Raw genomic sequence first — 19,277 nt, forward strand, 5'->3', positions numbered from 1 at the left:
TTATGTTTTGTAACTCCAAAACATAAAACTAATTGAAAGAAAACATAGAGCTGGGAATAAGGTATCTACTATTAGAATCATTTTTTCTACTTTTAGCAAGGCACGCACTTATGATGTGGAGGCTGTTCATGTACTCTTTATAAGACCCATAATGAATTATTTAAACAAATAATGAATGCTTACTTAAACAACATATTTACAATATTACTCAAATATTACTGAAATATTGAATACACTACAGTATAGAGTTGCATGTGGACTGGATTTGCTTTTGGCGTTGTTACCGTGTCAGACCAATCCTGACATGCTGGCCAGGACTCTAATCCAAGGGAGCCCAGCCAATTTGATCACCAGCCATGAGCACCAGATATGCTCTGGAGAACTAGGCCCAGTGTTGACTTCACTGCTACAAAGATGTGTGCAGAATGGTTAAAGCTCTCAATTGTACATTCTAGTCCTGTAGTGTTGATGCTGTTACAAGTATATACGGTGCCTTGAACAAGTATTCAGCCCCACAACTACGTTCACATTTTACTGTCTCATTTTCTAAGTTTAAAGTACATAGAATTAAGATAATTTGAGTTAATACATATACAAAATGTTGTGTATCATGTCAAATCAAAGGAAAAATTCCAAAACCTCTCAACAATTTTCTAAAAGTTAAAAACCAAAATTGTCAGGCTGACAAGTTATTCATCCTTTTTGTAATCATATCACTAACTTTCCTCAGGTGCATTCCTACATATTACCCTACTAACACCCAATTTTTTGATGTAGAAAATCGGATAATCACATGTTTTCGATGAATTCATTGGAATAACTATTCCCTCTCTCTGTAAGGTCCAACAGTATGGTAGAGTTTCAACAGACCAGACAAAAATTAAAACAAAAGAACATTCAAGAAAAGTTAGGAAAATGGTAATGGAGAAGCACAAATCTGGGGAAGGGTACAAGACCTTCTTGAAGGCACTGAACATACCTCAGAGCTCAATGCAGTGCATCCTGAAAAAGTGGAAAAAATATGAAACCACAGCCACATTGCATAGGTTAGACCACCCCTCTGAACCTAGTCATTGGAGAAGAATGCTACATGTAAGAGAGGCTACTGTGATGCCAACAGTCACTCTAAGTTGGTATATGTCACTACACACAACCCTGAGATTCTTTTTCCTGTGGGCATACGTAGCAAATCTTTAGAACAGTAACTGTGAACAGAATCAATGGACAACAAACTGTGCAAATGCAAATATAAATAAGTAGCAATAAATAATGAGCATGAAATGACTAGATAAAGAATCTTTAAAGTGAGACCATCAGAAAAGTGGGAACACCAGAATGAGTGTAGTTATCCCCTTTTGTTCAAGAGCCTGATGGTTGAGGGGTGGTAACTGCTCTTGAACCTGGCAGTGCAAGTTCTGAGGTCTTCTACCTGATGGCAGCAGCGAGAAAGGAGCATAGCCTGGGTGGTGAGGATCTTTGATGATGGATGCTGTTTTCCTATGGCAACGTTTCACGTAGATGTGCTCAATGGTTGGAGGGTTTTACTCATGATGCACTGGGCCGGATCCACCACCTTTTGTAGGATTTTCTGCTGAATGATGATGGTGTTCCCATACCAGGCTGTAATGCAGCCAGTCAGCACACTTTCCAGCACACATCTATAGAAGTTTGCCGAAGCATTTGATGGCAGGCTGAACCTCCACAAACTGTTGAGGGAATGGAGGCGCTGTCGTGCTTTCTTTGCATGATGGGTCCAGGACAGGTCCTATGAGATAGTGACACCCAAGAATTTAAAGTCACCGACTCTCTCCAGCTCTGATCCTCCAATGGGTACTAGCTCATGGGCCTCTGGTTTCTCTCTCCTGAAGCCTACAATCAGTTCCTTGCTCTTACTGACATTGAGTGAGAGGTTGTTGTTATTACACCACTCAGCCAAATTTTCAATCTTCCTCCCTGTGTGCTGATTCATACAGCTCACAACAGTGGTGTTATCAGCAAACGTGCATATGGTTTTGGAGGTCAGGAAGAAGATACAAGTGATCCCAAGTGGGAATAGCAGGATGGCTGTAAATATATGGGACTTCGTATACGGCTGAGCTATCAGTCACAATTTCATAAGTAGAAGGTTTTCCTGGAGGCAGAGCTGATGAATAACTACTATGTGTCTGAAAGGTCTTGCCTGTGGCCACAACACATACTGCACTATATAATGAGAGGATACCAGTAAATATGCCTAAGTATTACTTCTTGTATATAAAACATTCCTAACATGAATGTGTGAATGAGGGGGTTACCTTCTGCATCCACATCAAGGAATTTGGTCAAACCCCACTGTTTCAGATCCGTCTGCCCTCAGCTGTACACTAACTCAGCAGGATAGCAAACAAAAAGCCCTTTCAAGACATGTTCCTCAGATCGATCCCTGGTTTAGGTTTACGGGATTACTCACGGGTTAAATACCTTACTGAACAATCTCTTTGAAATGCACATCATAGTTTACCTCAACTAGATATGGAAAACAGATATTTAAATTTGCTCACAAGGAAATAAATCAGCTATGATGGATGCTGCTCACTACCATCAATGACAATTAGCATTAAGAGTAGCCTTAAACTCTAATTCATAAAATTCACTTTATTATTAATAAATTGATACAATTGTAATCTAATATTACAGTAATTCTTAAAATAAATCAAATGGTTATTCTGCCTTAGTATGAATTCCCTTAACTCAGGTACTCTCAAGGATCTCATCATGAAATTTATACTTTTGACAGAAAAGATCCTCATCTCCAGTCCTGCTGTAAAAAGATTTCAAGTCATGTAGGAGCTTGGCTAAGATGTATCCAAAATAGAGTTATAGAATTCTAAGGATTAATTCAATCCAACAAGGCAATTTCTATAGAATGAAACAATATTGCACCAGAAGTTTAACTCCTCAGGCAAGTGATCATGGAAAATGTACATTATTTTTATGTAACTTGAAAATAAATACTGTATCCAAAATATTGGTTCATTTGGTGTAGACTTCGAGTTGCATTTAAAATCTGATGTAGCCCAGCAACTTGCAACATTAGCAAACATTTGTAACAAATTTGTTGCTGAACTTTGTGATTACATTCTATGACATTACTAGGTTGTAACATCTTTAGGATTATGACTTACTAGTTATAGACCTAGTAGCTTTTCACCAAGCAAGTATTTAGTCATCAACATCTCTCTTCAATCAGAGTTACAGCTGCTAATGGCTCCATGGAGAAAGGAGGGATTTTATTGATGTAGATTTAGAGTGTTTCTTTCTCTAAAGATATACCCTTCTTTCTGGAAAGGAATTGTCTGAAGGGTGAAGGGCAACACCAGGCCCAGACTTACTTTGCATTATTAATATTTGCATCATCATCATCATCATCATCATTATCCTGTGTTCAACAAGCAACCAAAGCAAGTTTACATTGTTAAAGCCATTTTAATTAATGGTTAAGCAATGCATTGAAAGTTAAAATTAAACTTATTATATTTAGAGTATCAATGTGCGAAACAGTGATATCGCTTTGCATCAATACCATCTGGTACGGAGGGGCCACTGCACAGGACTGGAAAAAGCTGCAGAAAGTTGCAAACTCAACCAGCTGCATCAAGGGCACTAGCCTCCCCAGCATCGAGGACACTTTCAAAAAGCGATGTTTCAAAAACGTGGCATCCGTCATTAAGGACCCCCATCACCCAGGGCATCCCTCTTCTCATTGCTATCAGCAGGGAGGAAGCACAGGAGCCTGAAGACACACATTGAATGTTTTAGGAATAGCTTCTTCCCCTCCACCATCAGATTTCTGTAGAACACTGAACCCATGTACACTATCTCACATTATTTGCTATTTTTCTCCTTTTTGCACTACTTATTTATTTTAATATTTATTTATATTTATTATTGTAATTTATAGTATTTTTCATATGGATTGCAATGTACTGTTACCGCAAAGCTATAGATTTCACCAGACTTTCCAATGATATTAAACCTGATTCCGATTCTGATTTATCACTGTTCTCCTGTCACTGATACTTTTTGTAGCAGAGCTTCATTGTTCTGCTTTTGGTATTGGTTTATTATTGTCACAAAACTCAAAGTATAGTAAAAGTTTGTCTTGCGTTTAGTTCAAGTCATTACACAGAGCATTAAGCTGGAATAATGGAAAACAATAATAATGTAGAACAGAATTTAAATGCTACCAAAAGAATGTAGTGCCTGTAAATGATAAAGTGTAAGATCATAATGAGGTAATTGGTGAGGACAACAGTCCAACTTATCATGCAAAAGATCCATTCAAGAGTCCTTGAGCCTTGTGGTATGTGATTTCGGGCATTTGTATCTTCGGCCTGAAGGGACAGGAGATAAGGGAGAATGTCTGGGGTCGGGGGGTGGGGTGGTGGGGGACAGAAATTCTTTGATTATGTTGGCTGCTTTACCGAGGCAGCAAGGAATATAGATAGGGCTCGTAGGTAGGAGGCTGGTTTCTGTAATGTGCTGGGTTGCGTCCACAACTCTAGGCAGAGCAATTGCCATTATGCGTCCAGACACAATGAGATTTTCAGCCAACTCCCACCAGCTTTGAGGACCCGGCCCTTCCTGCTCCACAGCCACAGCATCTGATGTTAATTCAGATCAATTCAATTCAAGATTCCTTATTGTGATTTTCAGTACACAAAGTGTTCCCCTTTGAACAAGATTATTGTTACTCTGGATCTAGTGTAGCACAAAAAACACACTAAGATAGAGAACACAATAATAAAAAAAAACACAATAAATATAAATATGTAAGATAACTTGTATACATAAATTGATTTGATGTCCATAAAGATACACTAGGCATAGGAGCGTCTGTACATAAGGTGACTAACAGGAAATGATAAAGTCATGATGGTTGGGGGTGTGGAGGGGTGGGTTAGTAGGTGGAGGTGTTGATCAGCCTTACTGTTTGGGGAAAGTAACTGTTTTTGAGTCTGGTGGTCCTAGCATGGATGCCACACATCCTCCTCCCTGATGACAGTAGGACAAACAGTCCATGAACAGGGTGGGTGGGATCCTTCATGAAGTTAGAAGCCCTTTTTCTAGGACCTTTCTGAATATATGTCCTTGATGGCAGATAGCCGGTGATGTGTTGGGCAGTTTTGACTATTTGCTGTAGATCCGCCTGTCTGCCACAATGCACTTTCCATATTGCGGTGTTATGCAGCATGTTGGGATGCTCTCTATTGCAGATCTGTAGAATGACATGAGATAGATGTGCATAGTCCAGCTCTCCTCAACCACCTTAGAAAGCAGAAGTATTGGTGAGCTTTCTTGATTGTGTGGGATGGATTCTAGGACCATGAGAATTTTTGTGAGATTTGCACCCCCAGGACACTTCATCCAATAGGATCTTTATTTAGACAAGGCCATAAGATATAGGAGCAGAAGTGGGCCATTTGGCCCATCGAGTCTACTCCACCATTCAATCACAGGCTGGTCCAATTCTTCCAATCATACCCACTCCCCTGCCTTCTCCCCATACACAGCTCAGAATAAATTTATTATCAAAGTATATATATGTTACCATATACTACCCTAAAATTCACTTACTTACAGGCATTTACAAGAAATTAAAGGAATCCAATTTAATTTACAAAACAACAAAGCCCGACAAACCATCAATGTGCAAAAGAAGATGAAAACTGCAAATGAAAAAAAATAATAGTGATAATACTGAGAACACGAGTTGTAAAAGAGACTATGAAAGTGAGTGTAGGTTGCACGATTTTCAGTGTTACCCCTGTTGTTTCAGGAGCCTGATGGTGAGGGTAATAACTGTTCCTGATTCTGGTGGTGTGGGACCTAAGGCTTCTATACCCCCTGCCCAATGGTAGTAGTAAAAAGAGAGAGTGGTCTGGATGATGAGGGTCCTTGATGATGGATATTGCTTTTCTTGTGGCAGTGCTCCATTTCAATCTGCTCAATAGATTTGCCTGTAATGAGTTGGCTGTATCCACCACTTATTTCTAAGATTTTCCCATTCTTGGTCATTGGTGTTTCCATACCAGGTAATGATGCAACCAGTCAGGATACTCCCCACTCTGCATCTATAGAAGTTTGTCAAAGTTTTTGGAGACATGCTAAATCTACACAGACTTCTAATGAAGTAGAGACACTGTCATGCCAGCTCTTCTGATATATTAATGCCAAGGGATTTAAAAGTGCTGACCCACTCCACCTCAGATTCCTTAATGAGGATTGGTTTATGGATCTCCAGTTTTGTCCTCCTGTAGTGGATAAACAGCTCTTTGGTTTTGCTGGTATTGAGTGAAAGGTAGATGTTGTAGCACCTCTCAACCACATTCTCAATTTCTCTCCTATTTTGAATCAGCTAACGACAGTAGTATCATTGGCAAACTTAAATATGGCTTTAGAGATGTACTTAGCTGGGCAATCGTAGGTATAAAGTGAGTAGTGCAGAGCTAACACCACTGATTGCAGTGCATCTTTGCTAATGATGAGTGTGGAGGAGATGTTCAGAGTGGAGTGTGATGGTCCAGAGATGCTTATTGCTACCATCCGCTTTCTAGCACAGCAGCATGACCTTCCCAAAGGGTCAAAGTTGTTTGTGACAAAGTTAAGCTTCTAACAAATATTGTTTGTTCTGCTTCTTCTTGTAAACGAGAACCAGTCTTCCAGGAATCAGTTCGCAATTAAAAGCACAGTTTTGCAGACAGCATTGTTGATAGAGCGCAAGCTGCTGGCCCACAGCAGGGGCTGGCTTCTCAGGACATATGGTTTGCAAAGTGAAGTGACCATGAATCCTCCTGTCTGCATTAGCCAAACATAAGGCAAAGGGGTTATGTCACTTTGCACATCAAACATGGTCACGAGCATTGCTGATCTAACAATGACTGTATACTCAAAGAATCAGCCCTCACAGGATTAGTATTAAGTGTCTCTGGTCTCTGCCCTCAGAAGATTTTATATCATCTGTGTGAGTTACTTTGTTAAGGCAAAGGTATCTGAGAAACATCATATGCAAACAATGTCAACTAGTAGCAAAACAGCATAATATTAGAAAATATTGGGGATCATTGAAATAGAATAAGCTGTGCTTAAACTATTTCATTAGCTGGAAGTATCTCCTCCTTGGAAGAGAGAACCCACCACTCAACCATTGGCAGCTGGACCACATGGCAGAGAATAGGGAGGGTAGTAAGCTAGTCCCTGAAGAGTATGTGGATACAGGGTAACCTTCTTATAATTAGGGCTTTGCGAGCAGTGAACCCAATACAAGATTATGTGGTGGAAATTCCTGTACACAAGTGTACAAGAGAAAAAAATAATTTGTACTCAGGATCCGATGCTGCACCAACACTGTGCCCCCCCACCCCAGAAAAGATAAAGGAAACAATAACAATTTAAAAAATCACAGTGAATATAGAGTTTATATACATAGACTGATTTTTTATCCATAAAGTGATGCCAGGCTGTACATAGGTTGCTCTCAGTTACACAGAGCCACCAATGTAAAGGGAGGTGTGAATGCTGCCAGCTCTCCTGAAGTCGATAGCCATCTCCTCTGTCTCGCTGACATTAAGGAAGAGGTTTTTTTTGCCTGGCACCAGGCCTTGGCAGGAAATAATAAAGTATTGATGGTGCTTGTGGGTGGAAGTGTTGATCAGCCTTACTGCTTGCCAGAAGTTAACTGTTTTGAATCTGGTGGTCCTGGCATAGATGCTACGTAGCCTCTTTCTTGGTGGGAGTGGGACAAACAGTCCGTGAACAGGTCGAGTGTTGCTGTTGCCATTGCAGGCAGTGGCTGCTCACCTGGAAGGGGGTGGGGGGTAGCCTTAGTGGCCGGCCTAGTGTTGCTTGTCTCAAAGTGTGCGTAGAAATTTAGAGCATCATGGAGGGAGGCGTCCCTGTTACAGTCAGCACTGTTTCTCCTTGCATTATCAGTAATACACTTGATGCCCAGCCATTTACGCTGGGCATCATTATCAGATAGCTAACACAAAGTACACTGCAGATGCTGTGGTCAAATCAACACGTACAAACAAGCTGGAGGAACTCAGCAGGTCGGGCAATATCCGTGGAAACGAGCAGTCAATGTTTCGGGCCGAGACCATTCATCAGGACTTTTTTGATGGTGAGGTTAGGATTAGTGCGGAGAGAGTGGAGGGCAGTGTGTTCAGAGGGAGTGAGGTTGGAACAGGAGAGAGGAGTGGTGAAGTTGAGATGGTTGATGTCTCGGCGACATTTGGAGATGAAAAGATCGAGTGCAGGTAGAAGGCCTGGTGTGGGTGTCCAGGAGGAGGAGGAGGGTTGAAGACAGGAGAAGGGGTCATCAATAGGGGGAGGGGAATCTTTGTTAAAGTAGTAGGCTCGGAGACGTAGGTGATGGAAGAAGAGTTTAGCGTCATGTCAGGCACAGAACTCACTGAGGTGTGGATGGAGGGGGACAAAAGTGAGGCCCTTGCTAAGGACAGAACGCTCTGCCTCAGAGAGGGGAAGGTCAGAGGGGATGGTGAAGACATGGCAAGGGTTGGGGCTGGGGTCAGAGGAAGGTAAAGAGTGGGAGGTCTCAGGAGGGAGAGGGGGGTTGGGATGTTCAGGGAGAGCGGGCTGAGGGAAGGATGAGGGATCAGAGGAATGGAGGGGGGATGAGGGGTGGAGGGAAGGTTGGGAGTCGCGGGGAGGATAGGGGGTAGTAGAGGATTAAGATGAGCGGTAGGACCCAGTGGCAGTAATGATGGTCCTGGTCTGGAGAGGATCAGGACCTCGGTCCGAGCTGGATCTGGAGCTGGAGGGTGTCAGAGCTTGTGGCCTGCAGGGCGCCAGAACTGAGGTCTGAGTCAGAAGCGAGTGAGTCCATGGCCAGTCAGGGATTGGTGCCCATGTCCAGGAGGTCATGGTTCTAGTCGGGGTCAGAGTCAGAGTGGGATGGGTCTTTGGCCTGCCGAAGGCCTGAGAAGTCGAAGTCAGAGGGGTCTGGGTCCGGGCTGGAGGCGGTTGTCATCGTGGGCTGCAGGCGGGTGAGCTTGTGATCCTTCTTGGACACGAGAAAGTAGAAGAAATGGTGGTTGGAGGCGTGAACTCGACGGAGAATGAAGTGTAGGAGAGATCCATGGCAGACGGTGGAAAGCGAGGCCCGGAGTGGTGGCAGAGAGAGAGACAGGGCCTGTAGGTATCTCTGCATGGTGGTGAGCGTGGCTTAGAGAATACAGCTGGAACAGCAGAGGGAGCAATGGTCAATAAAACAGAGGTACCAGGGATCCTCGCTGGGCCCGAACTGGGAGGCCTGGAACCGGAGCTGGAATCCCTGTGGTACAAGATGGCGGCGGAGACACGTTCCCAAAAATGAGATGTGGCTGTGGTACCATGTCTGGGTCAGGTCAATGATCAAAGAGTCGGAGAGAGGTGGAGATCACAGAGGGTGAGCAGTGAGAAAGGGTCTCACTGAACTCCCGTCGAAAAGAAGATTTAAACTTCTTCAGGGTAGGCATACCTCAAAGAGACTTTGCAGCGGAGTAACGAGTAGTAAAAACCAAGTACACTGCAGATGCTGTAGTCAAATCAACACGTACAAACAAGCTGGAGGAACTCAGCAGGTTGGGCAGTATCCGTGGAAACGAGCAGTCAATGTTTCGGGCCAAGACGTTGACTGCTCGTTTCCACGGATGCTGCCCAACCTGCTGAGTTCCTCCAGCTTGTTTGTACGTGTTGATTATCAGATAGCTTCCTGAAATTTTCTGTGCATAAGACAGCCTTTGCCCTCTTGATGCCTAAAACATTGTTTCTCCTGTCTGCTCTGGGAGCTGTTCAGTCACTGGACCTGAAGGCAAGTCCCAGGCTTTTGGTAGGGAGTACACCTCTGTGTTCAGCCAGGGCTTCTGATTGGGCAGTGAGATGGCTGTTCTTGAGGTACCATCAGTGAAGCAACTATTCTCCTCCTCTTTTCCACCTCTACTACCTCCAACACAGTTATAGTGTCTGTTTTGCTGTCAAGCCGACGTGAGGGACGTCTTTATAAGGCTGAACTCCTGCTGTGAGTGCTGCACAGCCAAATGCAGGAACTGCTTAAGTTGACAGAGTCTGCTGTCGTTGGCCGAATCAAGGGAGGTGATGAGTCAGCATATGAGGGAAATTAAAAATCTGGTTGTGTGGTACCATAACAACAACCTCTCATGCAACCTTAGCAAAGCCAATGGCTGATTATTGACTAAAGGAACTCGGCAGGTCAGGCAGCATCAATGGAAAAGAGCAAATGCCATCACAACGAAGGTGTAACAGCACCTCTACTTTCTTAGAAGTTTTTGTAGATTTGGTATGTCACTAAAAACAGAGACAAACTTTTATTGATACACGGTGGAGGGTATCCTACCTGGTTGCATCACAGCTTGGCATGAATCACCAATGCTGAGGAATGAAAGCTACTACCTTTGGCAGTATTCCGTATATGGAAGTGTTATGTTGTGTGGAATATACTTTCATCCCTGCATGCGTAACATTATGTCTAGTATACACAAACTGTTGTGTACACCGTCCCAGGAAGGATAGCAGGCTTGGGGAAGGTGATATGCGGATCTATCAGAGTGATACAAGGGTTAACTAATGAGAACAGGCTTGTGCTATGGTAAGCATAGAGATTGTCGTCTAATTGAGATTACTAAAATGATTAAAGGATTAATTAAAGTAGCGAGTGGGAAGCTCCCTCTAGTGGGGGAGTCCACAACTAAGACACATAATCTTAAGATTAATGCCATTCTGTGGTTACTTCTGAATGCAGAGCCTAACTCAAACAGCAGTGCACAGGTAGAGTTCCCTCCCCCACAGATCTACTGAGACCAGAACAATGATTTCAAAGCTGGGACTGGTAGGCATTTGGTAGATATTTGTTAGGTGAATGTTTAGCAGTGTACCAAACTAAAAGTGGTTAAAATCATGCTGACTGAAGGTGGAATGGACCAAAAGAAATGAATTGTCTTCTGTTGTGTCCATTTGCACATAGTTGAGAGAGATTTTGTTGGACTTGTACACAGAAAGCCTGAATGACATGGCAGTGCAAAATTGGCCAGGTTTGAGAGATTGCCTGCAAAGTAACTGTACCGTATAGCCTACAGTATAATACGGGACTACTTTATGTTCTAGTAACACGTCGTTGAATGCACTATTAGGTGCATATTGAGCATGTGTTATTAGGTGTGTATTGATCTGTACCTGTGTGCCGAGTCCAGTTTCTGCCAGTAAAGAACCATGAACCTTAGCTCCCGTCTCCAGCGTTTTTATTATAGCATTGTTGTGTAACCAGGCCATGTTACAACAAATTGGTGACGAGGCTAATGAACCTACATCTTATCAGAACACCGAGTTTTAGTTGATAACGACACTTGGATGAAGAGCGCAAGGAATGAGCCAAAGAGAGGGAGAAGGAGGCAGAGCGAGTCCGCGAGTCCAAAAGGAAGCAGGAGCACAGCCACATTCGGGAATGTCAGGAGACCAAGAGACACAGTCAGAGCTGCAGCACATCCAGGCGTGACAACAGCTGGTGCTGACCCCCAGGGGCTGAGGGTCTGCCTGCCCCAGAAGAGAGATAAAAAGGAGCAACACACACATCTAGATGGAGTGCACTCATGGCTCTAGCAAAAGGACACATGAGTCAAAAAGGAAAGTAAGGGGAGAATGGGGCTTAATTAACATAACAAAGATGGAGATGATTGGAACCATTACAGCATTTGATATTGGCATTGAAGACCAGGCAATTTACATTGAAAGAGTGGATTATATTGTGAGGCTAACGGTGTTAATGATGAAAAGAAAGCCAGCGTCTTACTCAGTATTATGGGAGCAAAAACATTTGGGCTGCTATGGAGCTTGTTAACCCCTGAAAAGCCAGCTGACAAAATGTTCAAGCAAATAGTAGACACTCTCCAACAGCATTTAAATCCCAGACCACTTGTCATTGCTGAAAGATTTAAATTTCACAATCGGAATGAGAGCAAAAATGAAAGCATTTTTGAATATTGTGCTGAATTGCGTAAATTATCAGAACATTGTCAATTTGGAGCTGGTCTATCGGATGCGTTGAGGGACAGGTTAATGTGTGGCATGCACTGTGAAACCACACAGAAGAAGCTCCTGGGTGAAAAGACCTTACATTAGACAAGGGGCTGAACATTACAATATCAATGGAAACAGCAGCACGAGGTGCTTCAGAGATACAACAAAAATCTCTGGGATATGCTACGAATAAAATGTCACTGAACAGAAATGAAGGAAAGAAGTGTTACTGTTGTGGGAACATGTCACATGACCCTGATGGTTGTTGGTTTAAAGACAAAGAATACAGAAACTGTGATAAACAGGGCCACACTGGTAGAGTATGCAAAGCTAGTGAACAGCAGAAAAAGGACAAAATACAGAAAAACAAGACATCTCAGAAGGAAAGCACAGCAATGTACATAAAATGGAAGGAAGCAATTCTGATGAAAACGACTCAGATGAAAGTGAATTGTCTTGTCTGCAACTTCACAGCGTGAAAGGGACAGATGATCGAAGAGTGATAAGGATCACTCCACAAGTGGCAGGCGTGAGACTGAAAATGGAGTTGGACACAGGCTCAGCTTTAACAGCGATCTCTGTACACAACTACAAATGACTGTTTTTGCACATATCTCTGAAACAAACTAAACTTCAACTAAAGACTTACACAGGACAGAAAGTGCGTCCCGAAGGCAAAATTAAAGTGACAGTGACCTACGGAGATAAAACACAGCAACTGAACCTCTACGTACTGAAAAATGGAGGACCACTGTTGCTGGAACATGAACGGCTCAGGAAAATCCAGTTGGATTGGCACGCCATCAAGGCACTAGATGCGTCAACTAAGGAGGGTAGCTCGGCGGGGAAGATTTCTGCAGATCTCCTCTCACCCATTGTTGACTATTACAATGATGAGGAGGAGCTAGGCAGCATTGACGACAAGGACGAACACAGTATCTGTGGCCGCAACTCGGATGAAGGTACAGAGGACGCAAAGAAGACAGATATTGTACCAAGAGAAATTGACATATCTCAAAAGACAGCTACAGCAGTTACAGGAAGGCACTTTGCAGGAGTCTCAGAAAAGGATGAAGAAACTAGGTCAACAATATAAGGAAAGAATACGAAATGCAAAGCTTTTTTCTGCAACTGGAGACAGAACAAGTGGAAGGGAATTATAATAAACAGAAGAAAGCAGCTGTGAAGGAATTTGAAGATATTAAAGAGAAGAAAGCAGCTGTGAAGGAATTTGAAGATAAAAAGATTGAGTTAGAAGAAAAGAAAAGGATGATTGAGAAAGAGAGGCTAACAATGGAACTCACAGGAGATTCTATGGAGGTAAAGCCAATAATGACTAGGAAACTAAGGAGGAGACCTAATGACCCTGTTCCAATTACAGACAAAAGACGAAAACCTACACCTGTGCAGTTAAATTACTTGTTAATAGATGAACAGATAATGGAAGATCTGCGAACTCTCAATAAGCTTAAATCTCCGAAAAGACCAACATCTCCGTCTTCTCCTGAGCACCTTCTCGCCACTCCTGCTGAATCACCAGCACAAAGATATGAAGCACGAATAGAAGATGGAAAGTTATATTATGATAAGAGATGGTATCATAAAGGCAGACGTTACCCGGAAAGGCAGAGAAGACCCCGCCCCCGAGACTTGAGTTATAAATGGGTCTTAGACAAAAAGTAAAAAAAAGGCTTGTAATAATTTGGTATTATTATGTTACTTTGTTAAAATTTGATATTATTAAGTTTCTAAGTAAACAAATGGTAGGTGTTTGTATGTTAAGGGTAAACATATTTGTTTAGCATAGAGCCCCAGCAAAATAACAGTTGATACACTATTAAAATAAAAGGGGAGGAGTCTACTGTATAGCCTACAGTATAATACGGGACTACTTTATGTTTTAGTAACACGTCGTTGAATGCACTATTAGGTGCATATTGAGCATGTGTTATTAGGTGTGTATTGATCTGTACCTGTGTGCCGAGTCCAGTTTCTGCCAGTAAAGAACCATGAACCTTAGCTCCCGTCTCCAGCGTTTTTATTAATGGCATTGTTGTGTAACCAGGCCATGTTACAACAGTAACACACTTAACTTGCCTTAAATGGAAGCCAAATTGATTTATTCACAATCCTTTAAAGATGACCATTTGGCACTGGTTTTCAATATTTTCAGACCTTTTGGCTACAGCATAGGGGCTATAGTGATACTTTATAGTGCTGGTGATCGCTGATCGGGATTCAATTCCCACCACTCTCTGTCAGGAGTTTGTACATTCTCCCCGTGACCATGTGTGTTTCCTCCTGATACCCTGTCCACCCACATTCCAAAACCGTACGGGTAAGGATTAGGTTAGTGGTTTGCGGTCCTGTTGTGTTAACGCTAGAAGTGTGAAGACACCTGTGAGCTGCACAATCTTTGGACTGTGTTGGTCGTTGACAGAAACAATGCATTTCACTATAGTTCAACGTTTCAATGTCCTCGTGATAAATAAATCTTCTCTTCTCTTATAAATATTGTTCTGTTATTTGGTTCATGGTTGCAATTTTATCTTATTTTTTTCCATTCAGTTTTTTATTCAGGACATTTATTGCAAATTCTGGCAACTAGGTAAGGTCTATGGATTGAATTCCTCAACTCTCTCAGCTTAAACACTTGGAATGCTGTAGTTGAAAAATTACTGCAGGCATTCTGTTATTTTGACGTTCAGTATTTCTGTTACAGTGCAGTAATTGAAGTGAATCAGTTTTCTACATGTGAAAGAGCATATTACTTTAGTGAAAAGGGGAAAAGGGGCACGGAAATGGGTGTTAAGGAATGGTGATGTTGTTTCACCTGTACTGCCTGAGGCAGTGGTGAATTTACAGAGGCATCACCAGCAGTACATCTGCTTGTAGCACTATGAAATATCCACTGCAGCTTAAAGAAGCCTCAGAGTCATTGTATGCTGACTAAAATTTGAAATCTTGGCCATCAATCACTCTTTCCTTCAGATGATTAAAGGCAATGTTGAACACTTGAAGCATATTTCTTTGGCATCACTGTGTACCCTCATTATACAGAGATTCCCCTGATATATGGGAAGCGAGCATATTAATTAACCAAGCATACCTTGCAACAGGGACAGTTAGGTGATGGGCCTTGTTTTCCAAACCATTTAATGCAGGTTTATTCTTTCGTATACATAGATGAAAGAAAGCACTGTCCTTTCATAATTATTTCCCTTCTTCAGCTCACTTTTCCTCTAAATTATCTCAATAGTCTTCACCTACTCTTCACTCCAGTCAGTCATCATCTGCCATGATGCCCTCTCCACATCATACCAGGTCTTTTCCACTTATCATTCCTCCTTCTCCCATACAAGGTTAGCTGTCAAACATGCTTCCCTTGTGATTTCCCCCTTCAACTTGTGAGATTTATTTGATTATTTACAGTAATGTGTGTTGGATAATGGACAGATGGGTTTGGAGTCTTGCAAATAATTTTTGGGCCTAAAAATTCTTATGTGTGTCAATTCTATGTACTCTTATGTGTTTCTAGGCTTTAATATTATTCTGGTTAATGTCTGCTGTTTACTCCTCCAAGGACAATAGTTCCTTTCTAAGGAATAATTCTTTAAGCAATTCTTTATTTTCCATGCATGAATTAATCAAACTTCTGGAACATAACTTCTACCTACTTTGGTCTTGTCTAGATAAAAAGACTAATATTTAGTTTGTCTTTTTAGTCATTGGTGGTACTTGGCCTTGACATTTTATTAAGTATATGCACACTCTTCAGATAGCGGAGTGGAGGTACGTCTCTACCAAAGAGGTGTAAGATGTTTCTTCCCTCTGCTAACCTACAGGTCACTTCTGGACAAGGTGTAGCACCTACGTAGGCACCCCCCCCCCCAATCAGGGTCAAGTGAAGCTATGAGAGCAGTTCGTATGGTCGTATGAGCAGCTGGTGCATGATACAGTTCCTGGTTATGCAGCCACTGATGCCAGGCAGACAATCTCTGTAGAGTATTGATAATGGCTGGGGTCATTCGTCTTGTAAAGACACTGCCCAGAAGAAGGCAATGACAAACCTCTTCTGTAGAAAAACTTGCCAGGAACAATCATCCTCATGCAAAGACCATGATCTCCCATATCATACAACATGGCACAAAATGAGCACCTCTCTGAGTTAAACATTACAAAATGAATGAATGATAAACTCTCTAACTTGTTTGATCCTCCACCCTTTCAAATGTTAGGTTGAAAGTGATGATTTAAGATTGGTCCCTACTGAAGTTTATTTATGTAGGTTTTTCTTTGCACTTTCATTTAATGTCTTGCTTTTAAAAAAAAAAGTGTCTCCATTTTCAATGCTTACAATGTCATCAGAAAATGGCCATGTGCCTTTTCTAACGTTGTTAGTCAGCTGGTTGAGTGGTGTCACAACATTAAGCTCACTCAACATCAGGAAGATTAAGGAATTGATTGTGGAGTTCTAAAATAAGGAAGTGGGAGAACGCACACCAGTCCTTGTTGAGAGGTCAGCAGTGGAAAGGGTGTGCAGCTTCAAATTCCTTGGCATCAACATTTCAAAAATAAATGTGATCATGAAGAAGGTACACCAGCTACTCAGCTTCTTTAGGAGTTTGAGGAGATTTGGTATTTTACCAAAGACCCCTAGGGTGCCATAGTAGCCTACTAGTTAGTATAATGTTATTACAGCTTGGGGCTTCAGAGTTTGGAGTTCATTTCCGTATAAGAAGTCTGTATGTCCTTCCCTGTAATGTGTGGGTTTCCTCTGGGTGCTCTGGTTTCCTCCCACATTCTAAAGACGTACCGGTTAGTAGGTGAATTGGTCTTTGTAAATTGTACCGTCATTAGGCTGGGGTTAAATCGAGGATTGCTGGGTGGCTCAGCTCAAAGGTTCCAGAAGGGAATTTCCACACTGTATCCCAATAAATACATACAGTTCTACAGGTGCACAGTGGAGATCAATCTTACTGTTTGCCTCCCAGCCTGGCATAGAGACCCCAATGCACAGCATTGCAAGTGCTTGCAGAGGGTTATAGACATAGCCAGCTCCAACAAGGGAACAAAATCTCCACCATCGATGTTGTCCTCAAGCTGGCATAACTCAGAAAGCGGCATCCATCAGTAAGGACTCTCTTCATCCAGGGCATGCCCTCTTCTTATTACTACTATACAGGAGCCCAAAGACTCACACTCAATGATTCAGAAACATGTTCTTTCTCTCTGCCATCAGATTTTTGAATAGTCCATGAACCCATGAACACTACTCCTTATTCCTTTTTATGCTATTTATTTAATTTTGTCATTTATAGATATTGTTGTACTGCTACCACAAAGCAACAAATTTCATATCATATGCCAATGATATAGAATTTGATTCTGACCGGGAATATTTGCAGTGCTAACATTAGCATTAGCATAAGCATGACTAATTAACCCATTCTGATCATTTGATTGCCCGTCCATTACTTCTACACTCTTTCTTCCTCTCTCTCTCTCCTCTTCTTTTTCTCCTCCTTTCTCTCTCCTCTCTCTCCCCCTCCCTCTCCCTCTCTCTCCTCTTCTTTCTTTTCTCCTCTCTCTCCTCCTCTTTTCCCCTTCTCTCTCCCCACTTTCTCAGCACTCCTCTCCTCCTCTTTCTCTCTCTCACTCTCCCCTCTCCCTTCCTCACTCTGTCGCTCTCCCTTCCTCTCTCTCTCTCTCTCTCTCTCTCTCTCTCTCTCTCTCTCTGTCCTATCCTTGTCATGCTGTATTTCTCTATTCCTTCATCTTAGGTCAGTTATTATAAAGAGACAGGCCAAACATTTGACTATTGATTCACTAGCCTGCAATCAGGTTCCCGTTTGGGGAAAATACTCAAGTTTATCACGCCAGCACAGTCAGCTGATTTCTTTTTAAATCACCGATACATATTTTGTCACCAACATAAACCATTGAAGCATACACCTTAAATTGACTCTTTTGAGAAGTGAATATATTTTAGAACTTGTCAGTATTATAATGATAAAAATATTTTTTTATTATGCCACTCTGCTTATTTCCACATTTATCTTTTATTTCATGTCCTTCAGTTTTATTTTCGGTATCTTCTTAGGGTCTTTAATGAGTTGTTATATAAAAATCTACATAACATCCATCGGCATGATTATGTACACGATTTTACAATTACCAAGTCATATTTTCTCTCTCTGATCAGCCAAATAATTTCAAAATGTTTGATCTGTTTTTGCTTTATCACCAGACCTTGGTAATTTTCAATAAAGAGTGTAAACTATTTGGTCCATTATCTCATTTCTCTCTCATTTAGAGTTATAGAATCAGAGAAGTGTATAGCACAGAAACAGACATGTTGGCCCATCTAGTCTAATCTGAGCAATTTAAACTGCTTACTCCCATCGACCTGCACCAGGATCATACCTCGAGCAATCCATGTACCAACCTAAACTCCTTTTAAACATTGAAATCGAGCTTGCATGCATCACTTGTGCTGTCAGCTCATTACAGACTCTCATGGCCCTCTGAGAGAAGAAGTTTCCCTCATGTGCCTCTTAAACATTTCACCTTTCACCCTTAACCTATGACCTCTGGTTGTAATCCCACCCAACCTCAGTGGAAAAAACCTGCTCACGTTTACCCTATCTATACCTCTCTTTTTTTAAATTGTGGAGTCTGATAGAAGGAGGTTTGAGGTCTTCATCAAGTCGCAGAAAAAAATTCTAAACATTTTAAACACCTCTCATCTTACACAGAGCTATTTTTGTTTGCTTTCTGGAAGATGTCGACTGAGGGAACATTGTACACTGGCACCATCTTGACTGGAGATATGAAAGTACCCTGACTTTCACTGATGTCCTGACAAATTTATTTCTCTCTCGATCTTCATGGGTAGAAACTAAGGAGAGTTTGTCAAGGCCAGGTGACGTTCATGGATCCTTTGAGATAATTTTCTCCCAGTTTGGCTGATGAAATATTTGCTGCAGGCCCCGTTTTGAATTTTGTTGACCATATTGGTCTTGTCCAACAGCTTGATTCATTCTTTTCGTCTGCAAAGTTCTCTCCTCTACTGCCACACCGGCAGCACTCTGGACATCTTCCTGTTCTTCACATGTGTGTAAGGCGTCTTGGCGTTGTTCTTAATCCTACTTGCCAAGGCCTTCTCATATTCCCTTCTAACTCTCCTCAGTCCGTTCTTCCTA

At 42.0% G+C, this 19,277-nt stretch overlaps 1 protein-coding gene across 3 annotated transcripts in view; it reads left to right on the plus strand.

The window, feature by feature from the left end:
• The window catches only part of rims2a (regulating synaptic membrane exocytosis 2a), a 1,051,530-nt gene that overhangs the window by 470,657 nt on the left and 561,596 nt on the right, over positions 1–19,277 (plus strand). The gene's annotated exons all lie outside the window — the stretch shown is intronic.

The sequence above is a fragment of the Hemitrygon akajei genome, chromosome 1 (assembly GCF_048418815.1).
Source record: "Hemitrygon akajei chromosome 1, sHemAka1.3, whole genome shotgun sequence".
Classification (NCBI taxonomy): Eukaryota; Metazoa; Chordata; class Chondrichthyes; order Myliobatiformes; family Dasyatidae; genus Hemitrygon; species Hemitrygon akajei.